Here is a 27,305-nt window from a genome sequence, read left to right on the forward strand (position 1 = left end):
ATATCACAAATTTCACACAGTTGTCTCTCTCAACTTACAATTTTCAGAAGATTCAGGATACAGTAGAGAACGTTTAGAAACAAAAGCCACTTCTAGACACAGATCAATACAAAACAAACACTTGGATTATTTTGTGTACCTGCAATGGTTTTCAGAGGTTTCATATTCTTTGTTATTTTATTGTTTAAAGTATTACATATGCATCCTTTTCCCCGCATCGACCCCTCCCAGCCATTCCTACCCCCCAGGACAAGCCTCCACCACCCCAGTGTCCATGTCCACTGCTTATGCTAATATGCATGCATACAAGTCCTTTGGTTGATCTCCACCCCCACCTCCCTTGCCTTCCCTCTGAAGTTTGATGGTCTGTTCAATGTTCTTCTGTCTCTGGATCTATTTTTGTTCATCAGTTTATGTTGTTCATTAGATTCCAGAAATGAGTAAGATCATGTGATATTTATCTTCCTCCGACTGGCATAATGCTCGCCAGGTCCATCCATGCTGTTGCAAATGGTAAAAGTTCCTTCTTTTTTTTTTACAGCAGCATAGTATTCCATTGTGTAGATGTACCACTATTTTTTAATACACTCATCTGCTGATGGGCACTTAGGCTGTTTCCAAACCTTAGCTATTGAAAATTGTGCTGTTATGAACATAGGGGTGCATATATCCTTGCTGATTGGTGTTTCTGATTTCTTGGGATATACTCCTAGAAGTGGGATTACTCGCTCAAATGATAGTTTCGTTTTTAACTTTTTGAGGAAACTCCATACTCTTCTCCACAGTGGCTGCACCAGTCTGCATTCCCACCCATAGTGCATGAGGGTTCCTATGGTTCTTTTAGCTTTATATTTTCCTAGCTTTTATTCACGTCATTTTCTTTTATCAGCTTTTGTTCTAATGTGGAAGAAAAAGTGAGGACTAGCAGAGTAAGTATATCATACAGAGTTGCTATTTATCTATTAGATCTATTATCATTCATATTTAATGCAGCCCATACCCGACTTTAAGGTTTTTGTTTGTTTGTTTGTTTGTTTGTTTTTTAAATAAAGAAGCCTGGCCTTCCCCTTTTCAAATGACATCTACAAAATTCATTGTGTGCAAGAGTTTTGCTCATTCTTTGTCTGTGTTGATCAGCGGACATTTGCATTTTGAACATTGAGCACCAGTGGTTGGTGCCTTCACTCCTCTGTCAAACATGTGGAACAAAGGGTCCGCATTAAACCCTGCATCCACTTCCTCAACAGGGGCCAAAGGACCCATACAATTTTTGGCAAAATATCTACTAAAGCCAATATATATTACCCAGGGGACATCCCTCTCCCCACCCCCCAGCTTTTTGGAGCAGAAACACCCATTGATCAAAGAATGATTTAGGATTACTATTAGCCAGAAAGGAGTCAGAGGAATTGACATTGAATCTTTTATAGCCTTCCCCTAACACCTGATTATCATGTATCAGTTTTCTGGGGATTTTTTTTGTTTTTTATTTTTGCCTTCTTAGAAAGCATTTACTAAACTGTTAATACATTTTCAAGAACTCATAGGTTTTGTCACTTCAAGTTTCAGACCAGCCCATGTGATATAACAGATAATATGTTTGCATTTGACATGGAGACATTTGATTACATAACAGCAATTCAACCAAGAAATGTCCATTCTGAAATATGATTTTGTGCCATGTAAGGTGGTTTTAGGCCTGCATGCCAGGCTTTTTATTTGTGTAGCTTTTACCTTGTACTACAGAAGCTCTGTGATTGGGATGCAGTTTAATGAGAATCAAGGTCAGAAAACCAATGGTGTCTCTTGTGTATAAATGTAACATGGTTCTGATTTGCAATTCAAAGTATTGAGACAGAATTTAAAAGATTAACATTTTAATTAAAATGTTAATCCACTGATGCCTCAAATTCCATCAACTCTAGATAATGTTAACTGCTACTCAGAAATCAAAACACCTGCTATTTAACCCACATCAGAGTTCTCTGCCTTTATTTCTGAAATAATGGGTGTTCATTTCCCATTTGTGTTCTATGGCAAAGATTTCACTCTCTCTGACTCATGGGATCCTGCCTAGCCCTCATGTCCTTGCTCAGGTCTCACCTCCAATTTAAAGGCTTTTAGAATTCCTTCAGGTCAGAATCATATTTGCCATTTCATTGTTGTGATCACTCATCTAGAAAGTCCTAATTATTCAAGGATGACAGCTTTGTTGTTTCACATTTCCTTTTCCACACTATCACCCATTGGCACCCTAGGGCTCAGAGTTTAGGTACTGTGGCTAAAAATTATATTTTATTTAACAAAATTGTCTAAGAACTGCATTTATTAGTAAATACTCAATGTTTTTGTTTATTTTTTATTTTATTTTATTTTATTTTATTTTTTAGTTCTCTTCTGCTGCTGGTGGGCTTCTAAAATAGTTCATCTGCCTTGGAAAACAGTTTTCAGTTTCTTAGAAGTTAAACATAAATCTACCATATTATCAAGCCATTTCATTCCTATGCATTTACCCAAGAGAAATGAAAGCACATGTCTATACTAAGACTTTTATCTTTAAATTAAAAGGAAATAAACCAAATAATAGTAAATTGTATAAATTTATCACAGCTTTTTATTTTTTTAATCCACTCATATATTGATGGGCACTTGGGCTGCTTCCATAGGTTTATTGTAAATAATGCTGCAATGAACATAGGGCTGCATATATTCTTTTAAATTAGTGGTTTGGGCTTCTTTGGATATATATCCAGAAGTAGAATTTTTGAGGATTCTCCACAGTGTTTTCCATACTAATGCACTTATTTGAAACCCCACCAAACAGTGCATAAGGGTTCCTTTTTCTCCACATCCTTGTCAATACTTGTTTGTTGATTTATTGATGACTAGAGGCCTGGTGCATGAAATTCATGCATGGGGTGTGTGTGTGTGTCCCTCAGCCCAGCCTGCACCCTCTCCAATCTGGGACATCCCTCTCACAATCCAGGACTGCTGACTTCCAACCACTCGCCTGGCTGCCTGCCTGATTGTCCCTAACCACTTCTGCCTGCCAGCTTGATCAACCCCTAACTGCTCCCCTGCCAGCCTGATCAATGCCTAACTGCTCCCCTGCTAGCCCGATTGCCTCTAACTGCTCTCCCCTGCCACCTGGTCACCCCTAACTGCCCTCCCCTGCCAGCCTGGTGCACCCAACTGCCCTCCCCTTCTGGGATGGTCACCCCTAACTGAACTCCCTTGCCAGCATGGTCACCCCTAACTGCGCTCCCCTGCCTGCCTGATCGCCCCCAATGGCCCTCCCCTGTAGGCCTGGTCGCTCCCAACTGTCCTCCTCTGCCGGCCTGGTCACCCCTAACTGCCCTCCTCTGCCGACCTGGTCACCCCTAACTGCCCTCCCTTGCCAGCCTGGTTGACCCCAACTGCCCTCCCCTGCCGGCCTGGTCACCCCTAACTGCCCTCCCCTGCCAGCCTGGTCACCCCTAACTGTCCTCACTTGCCAGCCTGGTTGACCCTAACTGCCCTCTCCTGCCCACCTGGTTGCCCCCAGCTGCCCTCCCCAGCAGGCCTGGTCCCTCACAACTGCTCTCCCCTGCAGGCCTGGTCCCCACCAACTGTCCTCCCCTGCAGGCCTGGTACCCCTCAACTGCCCTCCCCTGCCAGCCCGATCACCCCTAACTGCCCTCCTATGCAGGCCTGATTGCCCCCAACTACCCTCCCTTGTAGGCCTTGTCACTCCCAACTGCCCTCCCCTGCCAGCCATCTTTTGTCCACATGGGGGCGGCCATCTTTGACCACATGGGGGCAACCATCTTGTGTGTTGGAGTGATGGTCAATTTGCATATTAGGCTTTTATTATATAGGATAGCTTTTCTGACAAATGTGAGTGATACCTCACTGTGGTTTTAATTTGCATTTCTCTGATGATTAGTGATGTTGAGTATCTCTGCAAATTTCTATTGACCATCTGTATGCCCTCTTTGGAGAACACTTGGCCATAAAAAAAGAATGATATCTTACCATTTGCTACAGCATGGATGGACCTAGAGGATATTATGCTAAGTGAAATAAGCTAGACAGAGAAAGGCAAATACCATATGACTTCACTTATATATTGAATCTAAAGAACAAAATAAACAAACAAATTAAACAGAAACAGACTTATAGATACAGAGAACAGATTGATGGTTGCCAAAGTGGAGGGGATTGGGAAATGGGTGAAAAAGGTGAAGGGATAAAAAGGCACAAATTCATAGTTACAAAATAGCCACAGAGATGTAAAGAAAAGCACAGGGAATATAGTCAACAACCTACCTAATAAAAGAGTAATATGCAAATTTACCATCACTCCAACACACAAGATGGCTGCCCCCATGTGGACACAAGATTGCTGCCACAAGATGGCCAGCAGGGGAGGGTAGTTGGGAGGTACCAGGCCTACAAGGGAGGGCAGTTGTGGGCAATCAAGCCTGTAGGGGAGGGCAGTTAGGGGTGACTAGGCCGGCAGAGGAGGGAAGTTGGGGGCAAACAGGCTGGCAGGGGAGCAGTTAGGCATCAATCAGGCTGGCAGGGGAGTGGTTAGGGGGTGATCAGGCTGGCAGGCAGAAGCGGTCAGGGGCAATCAGGAAGGCAGGCAGGCGAGCAGTTGGGAGCCAGCAGTCCTGGATTGTGAGAGGGATGTCCAACTGCCCATTTATCAGGGGTCCCAGATTGGAAAGGGTACAGGCTGGACTGAGGGAAACCCCCCTCCATGCACGAATTTCGTGCACCAGGTCTCTAGTATAATAATAAAAGCATAATATGCTAATTAGACCTTCTGGATGAATCTGGGGCTGCAAAGGAAGCCTGGGTCCTGGGTGTCAGAGGAAATCCGGTCCTGGAAACTGGGAGAAGGAAGGCCTACTTTTGCACTAATTTCGTGCATCAAGCCTCTTGTATATATATAAAATTCTAAGACTAATATGCTAAATAATTACAAGACAAATACGCTGCACACATAGTGTTATTCCACTCAATAGTCCTAAAATATTCAGTTAGTTTTCAGACTATACTAAGGTAGATTAAGAATTAGATGATAAAATGAGGTCTGGGTTTTAGGTCCAAGTGTGTGACCTAGGGCAAGTCACTTGGCCTCCCTGACATTAGGTTTGATGTTAGGCTTATATGAGCCCTAGAGTGTCTTCTGGTTCTAAAATATCAATCTTTCAGTACACTTGCTCTCTCATTTATAAAAACTACATTTTTGGATATTATTTTTCTCTAAGGAGTAAAATGTTCTTATCATTGGTGTAATTTCTATAACATCATAACATCATGGCTCCCACCAAATTAAGAAAAACAGAAGTTATCACTGATGTATGAAATGGTCATTTAAAGACAAATGCATAAATGTTTTATTAAGTAGTCCTGCATGATTCCCAAAAGTAAACAAACTCTAATTTGGTGTGTTTTTAAAAAGAATTTGGATAAGGTATGCAAATTCCAGTTAACAATGAATATTACACAGATGTAGCAAATCCCTTTACTTGTTTTCAGTCATTCTTCTACTATATTAAGCTGTATAATTCACACCCAAATTGACAGCTACAAAATAAACTGTTCTAGAAATATAAAATCTTTGCCTAATAATTCCCTCCATGTTTCTGGCAAGTAAATAATTGAGACTTAAAAAATGTGCTATCTCTGCTCTCATTTCAAAAGAACAAAGACCAGTATCCTATCTAACTTTTAAACATTTTTTCATCACTTGCATTTCAAAGAAGCCAATGTTAATATTTTCTTTTCATCTTATAGTGGTTACATAGTAGTTCCAATAGTTCCCATGCATCTGCAACTTAGATGTAGATACACTATGTTCTCTAAAGATGCAAATTCTAATATTCTCACCTTTAAAAAATTCTCCAGTGGACTGTCAACCAACTGTTTGGCCTGAATCATCCGGCTAATAAGCTGATGATGTCAGCCCAAGTCAATGGAAAGAAAAGTAACAATAATACTTTGCTGTTTAATCACAAATAGAGCAGGAATGGGAACACCCCCACCATGTTCTCATTTCTTCAGAAAGTGCTCCTAAACAATGAAAATTTAGGCAATTTTAAGCATAGTTCCTTTTTCATTATCATAAAGTATGCCAGGACATGTGACATAGTAACTCAGATAAACTGAGTCAAATGTTGTAAGGCAGGTAAATTTCCTGTCCCTATCTCATAACTTTTCTTAACTCTCCCAAGCACACCAAGTTTGCTTCAATCTTAACAATGATACCCTAAACTACCCTCTCTGGCTGAAAACAAAACAAAACAGTAAAACAAAACAAAACCCAAACATTAACTTATCTGAGTTTCAGTTCTCCTGGTATAAAAATAAAATAAAATTTGCATTAAACACATGTAATTATATTGAGAAGATTTTCTTCACCTAAAGAGAATATCTGCTTGAAGAATATTGCAGAGCCCAACAAGTATGTTAAGCATCTGCCCCATTTCTTTATATGAGGGATCCACTTTTACGCCCCCCCCCCCCCCACCCGCCGTTACTTCCATGAGCACTATTTGTCAACATTTAGTATTTCCCATTTGTCAGTAATAATCTTTCTAAGTTTGACAAGATTTAAGTAATTTCAAATTATTTTCAAGGCTCACTTTCAATTCCTATTTTAAATTGCAGTATATGAAGCATGTAAAACACTTGTTTCAATGAGAACATGATGCTTGCACTTAGTATTTACACAATATGAAATAAATCATGCCAGAGTTAATAAGGTCTAATTCTATTAATGTCAGAAAAGATTAACGTAGGTTCTCTCCTCTAAGCAGACTTTCCCGATACTCTCTGAATTATTCTTGACAGTGTTAAAATTAGACTAAGCCTACAAATAAAATAGGCCAGCAAATAAATTGAAGTAATAAATTAAGACATTGTGTGAGGAAAGGTGTCTGTGGTCGAAGCAGCAGATTTGATTGAAAACCATAGTAGAGTTGTCATCAACAACACACTTATTAGTATCTCTCCTGATTATTCTGGCTTCCTCTGAATTGAGGTTTTTTTTTTTTCTTGTGTGTTTTTTATTCAATGCAGTTTTTATACTTGGAATGTAAAAAAGTTAATGATAATTAAGAGAGGCAATATCAAAGCAAGTGAACGTGGTTTAATAATATAACAAAAGAGGTTTTGCTTGTCAGGTTGATTAGCTTTATAAAGGGTAGCTAAAATGTGTATCTAAAACCTCCTGAGTTTGTACAATCAGAGAAAATGTGCATGAGTGGTTTAGCTTGAATTATTTATTTTATTTCTACATTTGTTTCTGTTTGTTTTCTTGTATAAATTAGTACTCATGGGGATTTATTCTTACAAAAAGTGGTAAAAATAAGATGGCTTTAATTTAACCTTTCACTGAACTTTACATAGCTATGAAAAAGTTATTGCTTTCTGCCCTAGCCGGTGTGGTTCAGTTGGTTGAGCATCCTCCCATGCACCAAGAAGTCATGGGTTCAATTCCTGGTGAGGACACATGCCAGGATTGAGGGCTTAACCCTAGTAGGGGCTTGCAAGAGGCAGCCAAGTGACCTATGTTTCTCTCTTTTGGATGTTGTTTTCTTCTCTCCCCCTTCCTCTCACTCTCTAAAAATCAATGAAAAAACAACAACCCATATTTTCTAAAAAGTATTGCTTTCATACAAAAGAGTTATTATTTTACAGTATGGTTAGCATTCTAACTGGCAGTAAATTATATTGCTCCTGTATTTCATTAAGATAAATATAGATTAATTTGAAAGAACTAGAAAAGAAAGAGAAGAGATAAAATTTTCTGAAATAATATAGAATAACATAAGAACAATATATAAACTTATAAAACCATGTTCTTAATGGGTAAAATATTTGACCAAAGACATTATAAATATATACATTTTATTTACAAAGAATGTATATTATTAAGGATACCAGTGGCCCAGTGCACGAAATTGTGCACATTAAAAGGGGATTAATTAGAGGAAATATTTTAATATTGCTATTTGCCCTTTCTCTATAATAGAAGTGTCAGAGATGAAAGAAAATTAGTAAAATGTATATGAAAATCTTCTTCCTGTCAGAGTCTGGGGCATGCCGTGGGACCCAGAGTCAAATCCCCGCCCACCCGTGTCACCTCAAAATCACGGGAAACCCAGACCCAGGCAGCCCCATCACCATTGGGTGAGATCCAGACCCTGCCGGCCCAACCACATCAATCCCCGCCAGGCAGGGGGCACAGCTGCAGGTCCCCTAGCCTAGCGCTGGGTGGGCGCACATCCTCAGGTTCCCCGGCCTGGCACCAAAGTGGGGAGCATGGCCTGAGGTCCCTCAGCCTGGTGCCAGGGTAGGTGGTGCTGCCTGAGGTCCCCCAGCCCAGCACCGGGGTGGGGGCCGTGCCTTGAAGTCCCCCATCAAGCTCTGCCAGGCTGGGGGCATAGCCTGAAGTTCCTCATCAAGCCCTGCCAGGTGGGGGGCGTGGCCTGAGGTCCCCTGGCCCAGAGCTGGGGCGGGAGATGCGTCTTGAGGTCCCCCATCAAGCCCTGCCAGGTGGGGGACATGACCTGAGATCCCCCATCAAGCCCCACTGGGCAGGGGGGCACGGCCTGAGATCCCTGTCAAGGCCCGCAGCATGGAGGGCTCTCCTTGAGGTCCCCCGTCAAGCCCTGCTGGGCAGGGGATGCAGCCTGAGATCCCTCATCAAGCCCCACCAGGCAGGGGACATGGTCTGAGATCCCCCATCAAGCCCCACAAGGCTGGAGGCGCAGGCTCAGGTCCCCAGCCCTGGCCTCGTGCCACACAGCCTCAGGTCCCTGCTGATTGCTCCTTAACGCTCGTTACTGGAACTCGACCTCCGCTGTGGGTACAGACATCTTGTTTTACGGAAACCCCGCCTCTGCTGTGGATGCCTCCATCTTTGTGATGGTGTGACAGTCAATTTGCATACTCCCTCTTTATTAAATAGTATGTACATTTAGTGTATATGCTGTTTAATTAGATTCTCTGAAATAATTTGTGAAAAATTTAGTATAATCCCAAAACAAGATATAGTCAACTCAAAGAAGAACATTTTACAATGATTATAAAATAGAAATAAGAGACCATGTATTAATATACGGTTTCAAACATTTAATTGCAAAAAATAAAATGGGAAATATGTAGGTAATAGTGTCTTGTTTCACCATGTGCCCCAGTCCAACAATATTTTTTCTGTAATAATGGCCATTAAGAAAAAGATTCAGATGACCTTGGTTTTAAAAATCCTATGACTCTAAAAATAATGAACAATATAGAAGTGATTCAAGAGAGTAGCACTTTAAAAAATGAATACACATCAGTAAATTAGATATTTCTAATAGGTTAGATTGAATCTAGAAATTAAAAACACAAAAAATCTGAAATACAATCTGAAAAATAAATCTGAAACAAAAATAACATTAAAAACAAAAGTAAAGTAGGGAAGGAAACACACATTAAAAGAGCCCCAGGACTATTTCAATGTAAATGAGCCAAATACGTGATCAGACAATGCCCATAAAAGAATCTGCAGATGATGAGCAAATGAATATAAAGATTTAAATTACACGTGTCTAACACTACAGCTAAGAATTCTGTGGTTGACACATACAGTGAGATGCTGAAATCAGGAATAATATATTTGTTGTCAAAGGAGTTAATAGCTTTAAAAAATCTGATATTAATTTAATAATAATATCTTTTTTTAAAATGGCAATTATTTTTAATCATCTTATTAGAAAATAAATTCTGATCAGTTATCAGTTTTATTGATTATGTCTCTAGTCTAGAGGAAAATATACATATTAAACTGGCTTTATTATTAATAACAGAAAATAGGCTTAATTTTCATATGATTTTACTTATATGTGGAAACTAATGAACAAAATAAAATGATGAACAATACAGAAACAGAGGCATGGATACATGGAACAGACTTACAACTGTCAGAAGAGAGGGAGTTTGGGGAGCTAAATGAAGGAAGGTGAAGAGATTAAGCAAAACAAACAAACAAAATACCCCACATACATAAATAACACATAGATACACCATTAAATTTAATAAAGTAAAAGAAAAAATTAAAATGATCCAGCCTTAAAATATTGTCTGAAAGTCAAAGACTAGGGTTAAATACACAGACTAAAGTAAGAAATCATAAAAATAGTTCATTTTATTTTATTGAGGGATTTATACATTCTCTACAAATTCTCAAAGTGCAAGTAAATATCAAAATATAATACTTCATAGCTACAAAATAGAAAACTGATCATAAAAGAGAATGAAACAGAGAACTAGCATTTCTACAGGAACACTTGAGTACTATGATGAATAATCTAAGCAAAATCCATTCTGGAAATGTTTCCTAACCTGATTGTCTCCATAAACATAAAACATTGGCTTTGGCACCTGATAAACCTCAGTATCAATGGATTAAGCACATAAATGGACTGACTGTCTGTCATTCCCTGCTAACATGACAGAAGATATCTATATAATAAAAGCCTAAGCAACCATTACGGCGGAATTACCAGAATGACCGGTCGCTATGATGCGCATTGACCACCAGGGGGCAGATGCTCAATGCAGGAGCTGCTCCCTGGTGGTCAGTGTGCTCCCACAGGGGGAGTGCCTCTCAGCCACAAGCGGGCTCACAACGGCAGTGGCGGGAGACTCTCCCACCTCCACAGCAGTGCTAAGGAGCAGGGAGCAGGCGAGGGGTAAGGAGCGAGGGCTCCCGAACTGCAAGAGGGATGTCCACCAAAGGCTCCCGAACTATGAGAGGGCGCAGGCCAGGCTGAGCCCACCCCCCCACCGCCCCAGTGCATGACTTTTGAGCACCAGGCCTCTAGCAAAATATAAAAACCCTTTCAATCTTTATGGAAAAGGATCAATTTTACTTCTAACCTGATCAATCCTCTCACTGATGCTCAATAACAATTTACCCTTTAAATGCTACTTAATTTAGCCTAATTTATTTTCTGGAAAATGACTTCAGCGAAAATTGAATTCAATAAGAACTCCCTTCTTAACCTTCATCGGCTCAAAGATGCTATAGCACAAATTATTGTAGAGTTTTAAACTTTATTTTTAATGTAATTTATCTCAAGAAGAATACTAGAAAATCAAACAAAAAATTGTATCATGTTTTTAAAACCATGTTAAGCTTCTGGTTAAGGTAGAAGAGTGAAGTGCTCAAGTGAACAATTACTAAATTAATCAGTTTCTTAAAAATGTATTTGAAGATGCTGGGAAGCACCCAAAAGCAAAGAGAAACAGGGGGTGGGAGGAGAGTTGAGACACAAAAGATGAAATTGGAAGAAAATCTGAAAGTTTCGATTTCCCAGGTGAACTTGTTCAACCTCCAGAGCTACCACTACAGAAACATGATGGGCAAGACCACAGCCCCATTAAAGGGGCCAGATGTCTATATTCAGAGCTGGAAAGGAAGCTGAAAAATGTAAAGAAAAAGTCCAGGGCACCACGAGAGCCGTAGCAGTAAAGGAATCTAGAATTACTCAGCCCAGCAGATTAATAAAAGACATTGTATCCACCAAATAAAAACAGGGCAGTAAGAATAAGGAGAAATCATGACACATGAAAGATGCTATGAAATTTTCAAATAGGAAAGTAAAGTTGATGGTTCAGTACAAGGCAGAAAAGTATCTCTGAATTTGTATACAAATTTAGAAGGAGAACAATAGTTTAGAAAAGTATATGGATATAATAAAATAAGGGTACCAATCAATTATGTTCAAAACCCTACATATGTGTGCATGTGTATGTATAAATTTTTTTTAAGAAAACAGTACAAAAATTGCTAGAATGGAAGAATTTAAAACTGCCTCAATGAAATTGTACCCAGAACCTAAAAACATGAATGCAATGATCTAAACAAGACATTCTTTTGTGAAGATGGAAAATACTAGGCATGGATAAAAGACAGCTTGCAGAAAGAAAAATCAGGTTTCCTACAGAGAAACAGAAAAGCAACCAATTTCATACTTCTCCACTTAACATATATTGGAAGAGAAATTAAAATTGATTCCTTTCCCATCTCAAAAACACTGGTAGCCAGAAACACAATGCAATATGACCTTTGAGTTATGAAAGAAAATAATTTTCATCCTAGAAGTTTATGCTAATCAAAGCTATCAAGTGAGGAGAGAATAAAAGTGTCTTTAGACATGCAATGACTCAAAATACTATCCCTTTTGCACCCTTTCTTTCAAAATTGGTTAGGTTTTCAACCCTTGAATATCCTTTTTTAAAACCTCCCACCTTACTAACTTCTCTTTATTAATCTCCAAAATATATTTATTCTCATGGCTTCTCTCAGCTATATCTCACTTCTTTCACCCCATTGCATGCCTCATTCATCTCCAAGTGTGTCAAGCAATTTCCTCTTTTTTTTTCCATAGAACACCCTCTAATTTATTCCTTATGTGAGAATCAAAAAATCTTTTCTGTCAAAGGTATAGTTTAGGTACTAACTCCATTTCCTTTTTGTATAAACTTCTATTTTGTAGCTTAACCTACAACCTAGATCTTTACTTCCCTATAAGACAAAAGCATAGTTTCACCCCATTTCCTCATAGGCAGTTAAAGTGCAAAGGTCAACCCCACCCCTTTTGTACCATCCCACGTGAATTAATCATTCACGCCAGAATGTGAAACCATGCTCTTAAGCCAGTCAGAACACGGTGCAGCAACGTGTCAAAGATGTAAAGGAGAATGGACTTCCCATTCACTGTGCTTGCCCATCGGATTTTTTTGGTTGGCTGTGCTCTCTTCTGCAGAAGTAAAATTGCCTTGCTGAGTCATTTTTCAGTGTCGGTCTGATTCCCATGACATCTTTTAAGAGCATTTCTAACACTTACATAGTATCACATTTCTTTTTTTTAAAAAACAAATTTATTGTTATAAAGCATGCACAACATAAAATGTACTGATTTAACTATTTTAAAGTATACAGTTTAGTGGCCTTAACTACATTCACATTGTGCAACCATCACCACCATCCATCTCTAGAACTTTTTCATCACCCTAAACTGAAATTCTGTACCCCTTAAACATTAACACCCCACCCACGCCCCCAACCCCCAGCCCTTAGTAACCACTATATATTACTTTTTTAAAAACTGTAGTTAAAAAATAAAGTTTACCCTTTAACTATTTTTTATTTATTGTATTTTATGTTAAATTTATTAGGGTAACATCCTATATAATAAAAGGCTAATATGCAAATCGACTGAACAACAGAACAACTGGTCGCTATGATACACACTGACCATCAGAGGGCAGACGCTCAATGCAGGAGCTGCCCCCTGATGGTCAGCCAGGAGCCTCTCCTGCATCCGTGGCAGTGCTAAGAATGTCTGACTGACAGCTTAGGCCCACTTCCCGAGGGACCAGGCCTAAGTTGTCAGTCAGACATTCCACAAGGGCTCGCGGACTGCGAGAGGGTGCAGGCAGAGCTGAGGGACCCCCTCCCAAATGCACAAATTTCGTGCACAGGGCCTCTAGTTGGTATATAAAACCATACAGGTTTCAAGTGTACAACTCTATAACACATCATCAGCACACTGCATTGTGAGCTCAGCACCTAAAGTCCAGTCTCTTTCTGCCATTATTTATCCCCCACACCTTTGCCCTCTTCCACCACCCCCTACTCCCCATTTCCCTTTGGCAATTAACATACTGTTGTCTGTGTCTGTTTATTTATTTATTTACTTTTTGCTTAGTCCCTTTACCTTTTTTACCCAGCTGCCTAAATCCCCTTCCCTCTGAGAGCTGTAGGTCTGCTCTCTGTATCTAGGAGTCTGTTTCTATTTTGTTTGTTATTTTGTTCATTAGATCCCACATGTAAGTGAAATAATATGTTATTTGTCTTTCTCTGACTGGTTTATTTCATTTAGCATAATACTCTCTAGGACCATCCATGCTGTCACAAAAGGTAAGATTTTGTGGCTGATAGTATTCCATTGTGTAAATGTACCACAGTATTTTATCCACTCATCTACTGATGGGCACTTGGGCTGCTTCCAAATTTTAGTTATTGTAAATAAAGCTGCAATGAACATCGAGGTGCATATATTCTTTTGAATCCAGTGTTTTTGGTTTCTTTAGATATGTTTACAGAAATGGAATTGCTGGGTCATAAGCAATCTTGAAAAAGAACAAAGTTGGAAGTATCACACTATCTGATATCAAACTATACTACACAGCCATAGTAATCAAAGCAGCATGATACTGGCATAAAAACAGACACATAGATCAATGGAACAGAATATAGATCCCAGAAATAAACCCACTCCTTTAAGGTCAATTAATATTTGACAAAGGAGGCAAGAACTACAATGAGGTAAAGATAGTCTCTTGAATAATGGTGTTGGGAAAATTGACAGATCTGTGCACAAAAATGAAAGTAGGCCACCTCCTTATACCATACACAAGAATAAGCTCAAAATGGATTAAAAAATTAAATGTAAGTTGTGAAATCATAAAAATCTTAGAAGAAAACATAGGCAATAAAATCTCAGACATTTCTTGTAGCAATATTTTTTTTCTGATATATCTCCTTGGGCAAGGGAAACAAAAGAAAAAATAAACACATCACACTTCTTTTTAAAATATATTTGTTCTCAAGTCTACCTCAAATCTTTGAATGGTTTCTCATTGTACTTAGGATATATTTTGACATAATGATCTGGCACTGTAGCTGTAATATATAGAATTAGAACCTACTTCTTCAAAATCACTTGACTCAAATTTTCCATAGTTCCAAATATGATGGCCTGTTTTATTTTTTTGTTAGGTTTTGTCCCATGTTCTTTACTCTGCCTGATTTATTCCTCTCCTAATACTTATCCTATCTTATTAGTATTTAATGCTTAATCAAATTTCCTATCTCCCACTGGATTGGATTTTTGAGTAAAGCAGTGATCATGTCCATTGTAGACACCAGCATGGAACATATCACTTGATGCAATGTGAGTGCTCAGGAAAAGGTGGCTGGATAAATAAGTAAACCATTTTCTCTATGTGAGATCAAGATTACTCTGTCTGGAGAAATAAAAATTAGGACACATATTTTATATTAATTAAAAAAGCAGATAGTCTTGGGAATATTATGGCTTATTCAAATGTCATATTGGCAACATTCCATACAGACAAAAGGTATTATAAAAACACTAGAGGCCCGGTGCACTATATTCATGCACAGGTGTGGTCCCTAGGCCTGGCTGGAGATCAGCGCCTATCGGGGCCATCTTGCCCAGTCCAGATCGGGGCTGGACCAGCTGGGGCCTGAGAGCCTGCTGGCTGGGGCCTGGGGGCCTGCTGGCTGGGGCCTGGGGGTCTGTCGGCTGCCAGACGGGGCCTGCCAGACTGGGGGAGTTTCTGGCGGAGGTTGACTGGCCGTGGGAGGTTGGCTATGGGAGCACACTGACCACCAGGGGACAGATCCTGTGTTGAGTGCCTGCCCCCTAGTGGTCAGTGTGCATCATAGCGACTGGTTGACTGGTCGTTCTGATCGTTCTGGTCATTTGGTAGTAATGGTTGCTTAGGCATATATATATATATATATATATATATATATATATATATATATAACTTTAATTCCTTTTTGTTTGTCTTTTCCCCATATCCTTATCTTCTTTCTTTTGATAACTTTTGGACATTTTTAAATTTAATCATGATATGTTGATTGGGCCCTGCCTCAAGTGATTTAGATAGCCATATTGGTCAGGTTTCTTCAGAGAAATTGAACCAATAAGATGTACATATTTGTGGAAAGACATTTATTTTAAGGAGTTATAGCTCCTATGATTTTGAAGGCTTAGAAAGTAAAAAATCTGATGGAAGAGACCAGCAGGCTGAAGATCGAGAGGAGTTATATTAGAGTCCAAAGGCCACCTGCTATAAAGCAAGGAGGAGCTGAAGTCTGAAGGCTGTCTGTGGGAGAATCCCACTTGCTCATGGTGGGTCAGACTTTTGTTCTATTCTTCAACTGTTTGGTGGGGCCCACCCACACACTTATATTATAGTGTTTTACTCAAAGTCCACTAATTTAAATGCAAATCTCCTCCAAAAACATCCTTAAGAATCATCCAGAATAATGTTTGACTACTGAGGCCCAGCCAAATTGACTCATAAAATTAACCATCATAATAGCTAGTGAGAGATTTAGATTTAAATTGCCCAAGTGTATATTAATTCTAACTTTATAGGGTCTATAACAAAAGTGTCACATTCCAACTCCCAATGCAGCTCAGATTTAATAATGGCAGTATCCACTCCTTTGATAATTCTCGGAATACTTTCTTCCAGGGTGACAAGTGAGGTGTGACATACAGGGAACAGAAGTCATGTATATGATATTACAGTTCGTAGTAATATAAATGGAAGTTTTCTAGTTAAATTTTAATTATAATCATAAAAATATTTTGATGCATTTTAGTAAAGAAATTTCAAAGTTACAGACTAGTTGCAAAAATTTTAAAATGAACAAATATGCATCCTTCATTTACATTCACTAGTTGTTAGTTTTCCTCTCTCAATATATGTGTGTGTAATTTTCATCATCTCCTCCTCTTCTTCATAGTATCATTCTCATTATTATTATTGCCAAATTATTAAAGAGTGAATTGCATACATCCCAACCCTTCAACTTTAAAAACTTCTTCCTCTATCTTCTAAGAACAAAGCTATCACTTTACATGTCAACAGTACAATCATCAGATTCAGAAAAATGTATCGTGATATAATACCAGTGTGCATTAATGACCCCCATATTCATATTTCACTGATTATTTTATTAAAGTTTTTTTTTCAGCTTTATTTTTGAAATCAACATGCAACCTGGTGTTGATCACTTCATTGGGCTGCCACATCTCTCTCTCTCTCTTTTTTTTCTGAACTAACTCCTCAGTCTTTGTCTTCTATGACATTTACAACTTTTGAGGAATATTTTCAAACCATCTTCTGATTTGTGAACTTCTGACTGGTCCTTATGAGTGGACTCAGGTGTCTGTTATTTGTTTGTTGGCAGATAGGCTTCCTGGTTGTGCACCCTCAGCTCAGCACTCTGGGAGATACACACGTGTCCCATTTGTGGAATGTGAACTCTACTCACTGATCAACAATAATACCTGACATCTTTCTCCCTATGTCGTGAATGAGCAAGCTCTGGGGAGATATCTAGAGGCTGTTCAAATATCCTGTTCCCAAACTTTTACCAAGTGGTTTTGGCAATCATTAATTACTCTTGTATTGATCAGTTATTATTATTATGGTGGCTAAAGTCTGACTTTCCTATCTCCATCATTCCCACTGAATTTATTAGTTGGCATCCCACCATAAATAAGGGTTTCCCTCCCACACCTCCACTTTTTGAAGTTAATTGATTCATGTACCTTGAAGTCAGCATTATAAATACTAAGCAATGCCTAGAATAAGATAATAGATATATATCTGGTATACCGTACATCATGTGGACCCCTGGATATAACACTCAACCAGAATTCAGTCTTAATTTTCCCGACAATGTATAGGAAAATCACTTCACACCTCTAAGTTTTAATATTTGTATCTATCCAATGAGTGTTTTGACCATTCAATATCAACAATTTATTTTAGTTTTAATACTCCTGAAATATTTTTAGTGTTTCTGTAGCCTAAAAAATCTGTAAAAGATGAAATTACCCCTTTTCAGTCTTAAAAACAGTTGACTTGATTAATTATAATTGGCCAAAAACTAGCAAGGAAACTCTTAACCCCATTAACTTAATTTGGTTCCCATTTAAACTTTTACTTTCATTTACTTTCCCTTTCTCTTGTCTATTTCAAGTTTATTTTCTTCAGTGTTTCTTCTTTGGCAAACATATTTGGAAAATGCACAGATTGAACACCAGTGTGGGAGGAATTATACAGCTAAAAAACATTCCATGAAATGATCATGGTACTTCAGTTTGCTTCAAGATTAATTATAGTCCTACAATTCCCACATCAAGGCAAGCCTGTGGGTTAGAAGGGCAGGATGAGGGAGTTGTCATCCCAGTAATGATATTCAAGGGGAGTGATTTACTAAAACAAAATCTGTACCAATTTCAGTCTACACCTTTGAAAAAGCCATGTAGCCATTAAAAAATAAAAGTCCTAAATGTGTTCCTAGCAAATTCTGCTCTATAAATTCTAAAGCTATGAGAAGAATGTTGTGGAAAACTGAAGGTTGCCAAAATGTATAACCTCAGGAACCATTTAGGAATGATAATTTTAACATCATTACCAATACTTAAGAATCTAAAGAGCAGAATGAGAAATCATTCTGAGGACAATATGGGGAATGTAAAACAGTTAAGCATATATTAAATGTTTAAAGTTTCATTTCCACAAACATCAGTATATTTAATTGTTCCTCTTGACATTGTCCAGAGAATAAATTACATATGCATAAAACAATTTATTTCCATGCCTATAGTTTTTAAACTATAAATTTTTAATTTAAAAGTATTAAAGAAGGTTTATAATTCTACTGTGATTTTCTTAAAAATAAAATACTAAAAAATTTACATGATAAATGGTCACTCTATATTCATCACTTATGTTTGATATGTATATATGTGCATAAATATATCACTATAAATATATGAGTGTAATAGATCATTTTTATTGAGTATATTCTTGAAAAAAGGTGCTATGCTCTTCACATAAATTATGACCTTATGTAAATTATGTCACTTAGTCTTCTTAATCTTATAAAATATCATCTACTACCATTGTCCCATTTTACAGTCATGGAAATCAAGTCAAGAAGTGATTAAGTAAGTTGTCAATAGTCAGATGGTTAATAAATGGCAGAACCCATTGGGGAAAAAATGATATGCATTTAAATACTGTCTTTTATTCTTAAAATTTTTAATCAAATGAATTAATGTGGATGCATTTCTCTCTTCTTCCAAGGCATATTTATTTTATATATGTATATACATAAAATTTGCATCTGTCTTTTATTTACATACTTTGTGTATATATTACACACTCCAAAAAGCACTGTCTACAACTACATTTCCTGTCTGTTTTTCAATAATATGAGGAGCCCAGCCTGGCCCAGTGAGTTGTCCTGGCTTACAATTTGATAGAACTGTGACTGTATTCTCTGGTGAAACATTGTTTGTTCTCTTGGTCAACATTAGCCTCTAAATCCTGCAAGAGTATGGAAATGGGAATCAAAACACTTCTAGTGGTCTATTCATGTACAGTGAGGGCTGCCATTACTTCTGCCCCGTGGTTCCCAGTTCTTACTATGGTGTCCACAACTCAATACATTGGCTGTGGATTTGAGGGTCAAACAGAATTCCTTAGGACTACAACACAAACACAAACAGTGTTGTCTCCAGCTGAGCCTCCAGCAGGCTGCTCCATCATTCTATCAGCTGTTTTAGGATGATGAGGCACCTGGAAATGCCAGTCAATGCCATGGCTGTGAACGCCCTGCCTCCTTTCTTTGCTATAAAATGAGGTATTTGTTCCTAGTGATTAACAAGACTTTCTAAAAGTTCATGAATGGTGATTCTGGCAGGAGTGTTGCAGCAAGTAAGGGAAAATTCCTATCATATTAGAAAATAGAGTTTCACTCATCATCATTTTGAAGAGTCCAATGTTGTCAACTTGCACTGGGTAGATGGCCAATCCTTCATGGCATGGTGCAATAAAGGTGCTCAAAACTGGTCTCTCTTTTAAAATGGGGCACTCAGAAGGAGCAATAACCTATTTCTATTTTAGAAATGTTTTTGAGTATTTAAATTGCTTTTCTATTTTGTATTTTATGCCCCCCACCCCTGCCTCCCTTCCCTCTTCTCAGCTGTTAAAGCACATCTTTGAAAACTGTCAACCTTGTGTAGGCTTAACTAAAGAGTCAGGAAAGTTTCCATAGCATGATAAGGATTAGTAGGATAATCAGAGCTTCTGGACTCTTGATCTGGAAGCAGCTTTTCGTTAGTCTAGTACCCTGCCTCCCCGCCCCTGGAGTTATGAAATTGCAAAAAAGTTGAGAAATAAAAATCCAGGAAATAAGATTTGAGGGCAACCAAGGTGGACAACCTTCTCCCTCCTTTTTAGAGATTTTGATTACCAGAGGCTTTCTTTTACATTACAATTCAAAAGACTTGAAAAGCACCTAATCAAACAAGCATGCAAAAGTGAAAGCAGTGTGAGGCCAGTTGGGTGCAGTTAATTTTTAATTACACTCTCTCTGCTCTGACTTTATTTATTGCCAACCAGCTGTAAGGGTAGAACCCACCAGTGGGTACATCACTGGTTCTGTGTGAACAGGAATGTCCTTAGAGTACATGGTTCAAAAATAGTTTCCAAGTGAGACTGACACAATGCAGAGCAGCTTGTTTTTTCCTCCTTTAATGCCATAGTAACGCAGTCCCATCTCTGCAAAACCAGGGTGCCCAGAAATGGACAAAAACTGCTGCTCTTACATTCTCATGGCTCCTACTGGAGGAAAGGTGCTACTCAAATCAAATGAAAGACATCAGTGCCCACAATAAGAAGAAAACAATGCCAACTAGGAAAACAATCTTCTGATGCCTTTATATCTGGTTCACTATCATGCTTTATGATTTGTACACTTAAAAAAATAAAAGGGATGTTCATGCTGTTACGAAAGATTAGATTGATTTTAAATCCTCCACATGCTTGAGGCTTCCCTGCTTTTCACCAAAACAAAGTAATCCTGACCTGGAACTGTACCAATGCTTGACAGCTGACGAAATACACCCGGCTGGCTGACTGGCTGCATTCCTTCTGAAATGATGCCTTATGAGGTGAACAGAACTTAGAGTTTGTCAAAGATGTCTTTATAATTGGGGGTGCTGATACAGGAATAGGTGGAATGAGAATTGGAACATAAAAATATGGATTTCAAAACTAATCTTTTTCAGATCTACAGATCATGGATAAAATTATTCATAAAAATATAGTCAAGAAAGTAAAAGTCTACATTGGTGGTTAAGAAACTCAGATTAGGAGTACTTTTGTCTCTAAGTACCAGCTCTTTAGCATATAGTTCTCAACGGAGACCCATCTGTATGAATCTGGGTGAGATGATCAACTCTGCTCTGTCTGTGAAATGCCTTTGTTCATAGAACAACATTTTGAGAAACTACCTAATGCTTAATTTTTTTTTCTTAATCCTCACCCAAGGATATTTTTTCCATTGCTTTTTAGAGAGAGTGGAAGGGAGGGAAGGGGGAGAGAGAGAGAGAGAGAGAGAGAGAGAGAGAGAGAGAGAGAGAGAGAAGAGAGAGAGAGAGAGAAGGAGAGAGAGACACATTGATTGATTGGTTGCCTCCCACATGTGTCCAGAATGGGTCCAGGGATTGAACCTTCAACCCTTTAGTGCAAGGGCTGACACTCTAACCACTTAGCCAGGGTTGCTTTGGTTTTTTAATGGTGTAAAATATAGTAGTTGAAATTAAGTGCCACTTAACTTTTTCAGGGATGAATTAATTGGTAGCCTGTTCAAATTGAAAGCTTTTTGATGTTTAAAATTTTATAAATGGAACTATTCCAACAATAGGCAGAGTGTAATTAAAATCTATCTAGATGGGTAGTATGTAATTTCTGCACAGGTCTCTATTTAGTATATACATCTCCTTATACTGGTCCAATAAAGAAACAAACATAGAGAGAGAAAGAATAATAGCTATTGTCACTACAAATCCTCTGAAAATGCAGATTCTAGGTTAAATCTTCTGGGATTACATGTGTTCTCAAATATAAATGAAAACAATTACAATCAGTTCCTAATAACATGGAATAAAACCAGAGTGTAAATTCTTTGGCAGATGTGTTGATGGGTTGATAAAGTGTTGATGCTGAAATGCAACAGTGTTATATCTTCTTATTATATTTTTATTGTATTTCACCTTGTTTATCAAGTGTAAATCGATTTAAGTTTCTCTAAGACAAACATAAAATCCTGATAACTGTTTCTAACATGAAAACTATCCCAATCTATCACACCCTTCAGATAAGTCTACATGGAAGTGCCTATGATTTTTCCCCCATCTTAAAGTTGTTTTGGTTTTCCGGTTCTGCGTTGGTTTTGCTCTTTGGAAGACCTGCCATAGGGAATGATTTATTTTAAATTAAGTTTGGACTTGGTTTAAAAAGATTCTTAACATGAGTACTAAGTATTAGAATTGGTGAATACGGGTAGGTAATGCATGTTGTCAGAAAGGTGTTACTAGTTTTTAACCCAGTTTGATGTGTATTGAAATCCCCAGATTGGTACCTTTATCATGAGAATATTGGTGTGTTTCCTCTGTAGCTGTTAGGTCCAGGGACAACTTGGTACATATGTTTTTAATTGACTAGGGCTTAGCTCATCGAAGTCTGGTTTTGTGGAGGAAATGCGATGTCCAAGAGGCTGCTGGGAGGCATTTTCTTGGAAAAAGGAAGTCATGTTCTTTTATAGTTCTCAAACTGACGTCTAAAGACTGGAATTTATTTCTAAGGTATGAAATCCCAAAGTTCAAGTATGTTCTAAATTTGGCACAGTGTTCTTCTATTTCTGACTCGAATGATGTCACCATATGAAGTTAAAGGAAAGAAAGACACCACCTCTGGACCAAAGAAGCAGTAATTGCATTTGCAGGATTTCTTTCTTTTGAAACTCCCTTCAGTTGAAGCCCAAATGGTGGTAGACACACATGATCAATTCATGATGTCATATTTCCCAGAAGGTCTACAACAAAGTTATAGCTCCTTGAGAAAATCAGATTAATATCTAAAAATTCATTTTAATATTTTTTAGATTTCATTGCTCTGTAAAATCCTTCCGACCTTAAATAAATAGTATGTTTAAATTTTGATAGCTCCTTTTTAGAAAATAAATCATGCACTCCTTCCAGTATTACTGGAGAGAACAACCGAGTGGTGTAAAATTCAAAGTCTTTATTGCCCCAGACCTTGGTCACTCCTGCTTTCTTGGCTATGAGATCTCGTACAGATACTTTATCTCTGTGTTTCAGTATCTTCGTATATAAAATAGATGATAATGTTCACTTGTAATTTTGGCAAAAAAGAAGTAAACAAGATTAGGACTAAAAAACAAATAACTGGCCTTCCTAATGACTCAAGATATGCTAATTTCCTTTCTTCTTACTCTAGCAAACAAGTAATCTCTACCGTTATTGACAACTAATCCATTTAGTGAGTTTCACTAGATAACAAAAACCTACTTTTAATCACATTTCACATGCAAAATTTGTATGGCAACTGAGATTTATTTTCTTCATGGGGAATTCAAAGTGGTCAGTGGGTAAACAACATTTTAAACTAGAATTTAAACATATTTAATTAAAATTTTAAGCATGCATGATAGCCTTTTTGACTGCCCTACAAAGAAAAGAAAAATCAGAGAGCTTCTACCACACTCTTGTTTCTGTCACTGTCTATTTCTTTCAGCACAGCTGTATCTTCCTGAGCATCATCTCAGCTCTGAGGGCTTTGTCCTTTCTACTGTGCTAATCCCCAGGGCACTGTTGATAAGGAATGCCATTGTGTGGACGCTTATTCCACCACAAATCACTTTTTTAAAAAAAGGTGAGTTTAAAAATGTATGTGTGTGTGTCCATAACTTAAGATAATTTTTAAAGTCCATCTGTAATGCTTAAATTTTGAAAATATTCATAATTTACTCTTTCACCAAAGCATGTTGATAGTCTATGCAATATTTCATTATGCCAAGGCACAGTAGGGTTGGGCAAGCATGCAGAAGCCACAAAACCAGGCACTTCATCCTACGTTCAAGTTGTTATATCTATTCCCTCACCTGCTCTCTGATGGGGACCGTTACCAATGGTGCTGCTCTCACCTTGCTCGTTCCTCACGGTTGCACTGCACAGCCCTCTGAGCTTGTGTGAGTGCTTTCAACACGGTGTCTGTCTCAGGCTTTACCATCCCCTCAAGCTCTTCTCTGCAGCTTGTCATTCTCTGACTATGACCTTTTGAGGTAACCATGAGTCACTCTTTAGAGTCCAGATGGCTTCAAAAGAAAAGGGAAGAGTTCCTTTAATTCCCTTCCTTCTAGTATCTGACCTTGTGTAACCTTGTCCACCCTTTTCTTCTCTGTTCAGCTCAGAAATAAGTATTTCTTTGTGTTCTTGGAGAAAGCAACATGATCCAGTAATAAGAACATGGGTTTGAATGGACAAACCTAAATTGAAATCTACTCCTTACTAGCTGTGAGACCTTGGATGAGTTTCTTAAAATTTCTGAGCCTCACTTTTCTGGTCTGTAAGATGACTAAATGTTCTGTAACTTGCCAAGGGTGGCTGTGAACATAACATTTTACAAACTATTAAGGCTATTTCTCAAGTAAGTGTTTCTATTCTTCTCCTGGTTCTTATATATATATATCATCTCCTACCTCATGAGCAGCATTCACTAAAAATATTTTGTGTTTGCAGCTAATAACACTTAGCTTTGTGAATGAATGTGAAAAATCTAGCTGAGAGAGCTGTCTGTACACACAACCTGGAACTTGACCTTGCAAATTTAAATTTCTGTACAGAGAACTTTTTCCATCATGTTTTCTCTCTTGCTTGTGGGAAAAATCCTAACTGCCAGATGACAACCACATGTAGGGGGTTGTCTCTAAGAATACTTCTATGAGTTGGTTTACCCCTGCAGGATCTTAGATTTCCAGTCTCCAGAACAGTGAGAAAGAAATGCTCTTGGTTTAACCACCCAGTCTGTATTTTGTTATATCAGCCTGAGCTGACCAAGTCATTACATGTAGGAAGAAGTGGATAATAAAAGGGTCAACTTTGTGGTCTAATTTGGATTTCTACTTGTGTATGTTTTTAACTATATTGTACATTTCTGTGTGTTCCGCATTCCCACAGATCTTCCTGAAAAATGTTGCAAATCATGAGTAGAGCCTTATTATCATTTCTGAATTTTTATTTTTTAAATTAAGTTCACTTTTGGCCCATTCCCTCTGGTGTTAATTTTAAGGAAGAAATATTAATCAAATTTTCTTAGCAAATCAATTCGTATATTCATTAGTTTCTCTTCTTTTCTCTTACATCTCTTTCCCTCTCTAAGCACTCTTATTCCACCCACTGGCTTGGCTTGCCAGTAGCACTATACCATTGGGAAGAACTGAAATGGTATACTCCAGTTTTCATGATTACTGTTTTCTCAGTTGTCATATAGCTAAGGAAAAAAAGGAAATCACATAAATGGTTTAGAGCAGGATTTCTCACCCTCAACACAGTTGATGCTTTGGGCTGGATAATTCTTTGTTGTGGGACTCCTGTGCATTGTAGGATGTTTAGCCACATCCCTGGCATCCACCCACCAGATGTCTGTAACAACTCCCTCTGCCACCAGGAAAATAAAACATTTCTCCAGACATTGTCAAATATTGTCTGTGACGACAAAATTGCCCTCAGTTGAGAACTACTGATTTGGAGCCAGTACCTTTTAATGAAGAAATGACATTCAGAAAGATTATTTTCATATGAAGTTACTTGAATAGCTGGCTATTAAATTGTATATAAATTATTTATTATTAATAGTAACTACAATAACAGATCAGCTGTCTTGAGTACTTACTATGCTATCACACTATGCTAAATTCTGCATACATATACCATAATTTCATCCTTAAAACAACACTGAATGCCTTTTTGAGGCTTATATATACCTAAGCAGGGTGTAGAAACAAACTGAGAACTTCATATTCTATTTTCTAAAGGCCACACCATATCAAATGGCATAGCCTAATAATTTCCTCAATTTATTCAGCATCAATTGATCTGTTTTATTTTTTTAATATTTCAGCTATTGATTTCTATTAGAATGGGTAGTCATTAAAAGATACTTACCTAAATTTCTTCTTTGAAGTAAGTCCTGCCATTTTATTTTATTTTTCTGTGTTCTCATCAGTGTTGGGCAATACATTTAATTGATTTTCTTTTCTGTGTTCAAAGGCAATCATCAAATTGTGTATTTAAGTGTATTCTTGCTATGTGAACTATCATTTTGGGAAGTAAACTGACAATGGAGTTTGCCTTTGGCCTTTGAGGATTATTAGAACAATTACTTTGCTATATAGGTTTTTTCCCCCTGCTAATGAAAATGGATTTTTAGTATGCAGTGCAGAATTTTCAGAAGAGAAGAACACACAATGAATACAGTTTCTATTTTATATGTCATATGACTCATTTTACATGCACAATTTTCACATAGTACAGAAGAGAGATTTTTATTTTTATTAAAACATCACATTTATCTAATATAATCCCTCCAGAATATGGTCGTGTTAATGGAAACTCTGTGAGCAACTTGTCCAGCTGAGAAAGTGGAAATTCATAACTCACTGTCAAGTCACCGATGCACTGGTAGAGGCTGAAATTAAAACTGTGTCTAAAGACAGATTGACATTCAAGGCCAAGTTTTTACAATTGATGATAGAATTTAACCAGACAGGCTCATCTGGACAACTTGAAAAATTATTTCATATCCTGAACTCTAATGATTAATAAGTATTTTATTCTTCTCAATAAATCACAGACTTATTGAAGATAAATGAACAGCCTTTTCTATGTCCAAAGTGCATCAATAAAGAATTTTATATGTTGAAGAAAAAGTGAGTCTCAAGTTATAAATGTAAAACATTCTATTGCATTCCTGAAGGAAAGTACTAGAACTGTCTTCTCTATCAAAACCACTGGGCTTTGTTGGGTTATAATAATCACACATAATCAGGTCCTATTTATTATTTTAAGACTTTTAAAAATTAATTTTTAGAGAGAGAGGAAGGGAGAGGAAGAGAGAGAAACATCAATGTGAGAGTGGAACATTGATCAGCTTCCTCCTGCATACCTAATACCAAGGATTGGGAATTGAGCCTGCAATCAGGGTATGTGCCCTGACTGGGCATAGAACCAGCAGCCTTTTGGTGCACAGCACAATGCCCAACCAACTGAACCACACTGGCCAGGGCAGGTCTTTTTTCTAATGTGTTGCATTTCTCTGGCATCTCAGTCCCTGTCTACAAAGAAATAATACTTTTGAAAAAACAACAACAAAAATGTCAGCCATGGGTTCCTAGATCATTTCAACAGATGTACAAAAGTCATTAGTGTACCTGCAGTTTTTGATCTTACATAATCCAAGGAAGACACATTTCTGTTTTGAATTCCACATACACCAGCAGAGTTGCTTTATTTAACAGAAATGAGGGGCTCAAGAATGTGACAGGCAAT

At 37.8% G+C, this 27,305-nt stretch overlaps 1 pseudogene; it reads right to left on the minus strand.

Moving 5' to 3' along the window:
- Window positions 1-23,988, minus strand: part of LOC114228423 (eukaryotic translation initiation factor 2A-like) — a 43,697-nt pseudogene extending 19,709 nt beyond the window's left edge.
- Between the last annotated feature and the right edge of the window lie 3,317 nt (window positions 23,989-27,305).

Source organism: Eptesicus fuscus, chromosome 2 (assembly GCF_027574615.1).
Source record: "Eptesicus fuscus isolate TK198812 chromosome 2, DD_ASM_mEF_20220401, whole genome shotgun sequence".
Taxonomy (NCBI): domain Eukaryota; kingdom Metazoa; phylum Chordata; class Mammalia; order Chiroptera; family Vespertilionidae; genus Eptesicus; species Eptesicus fuscus.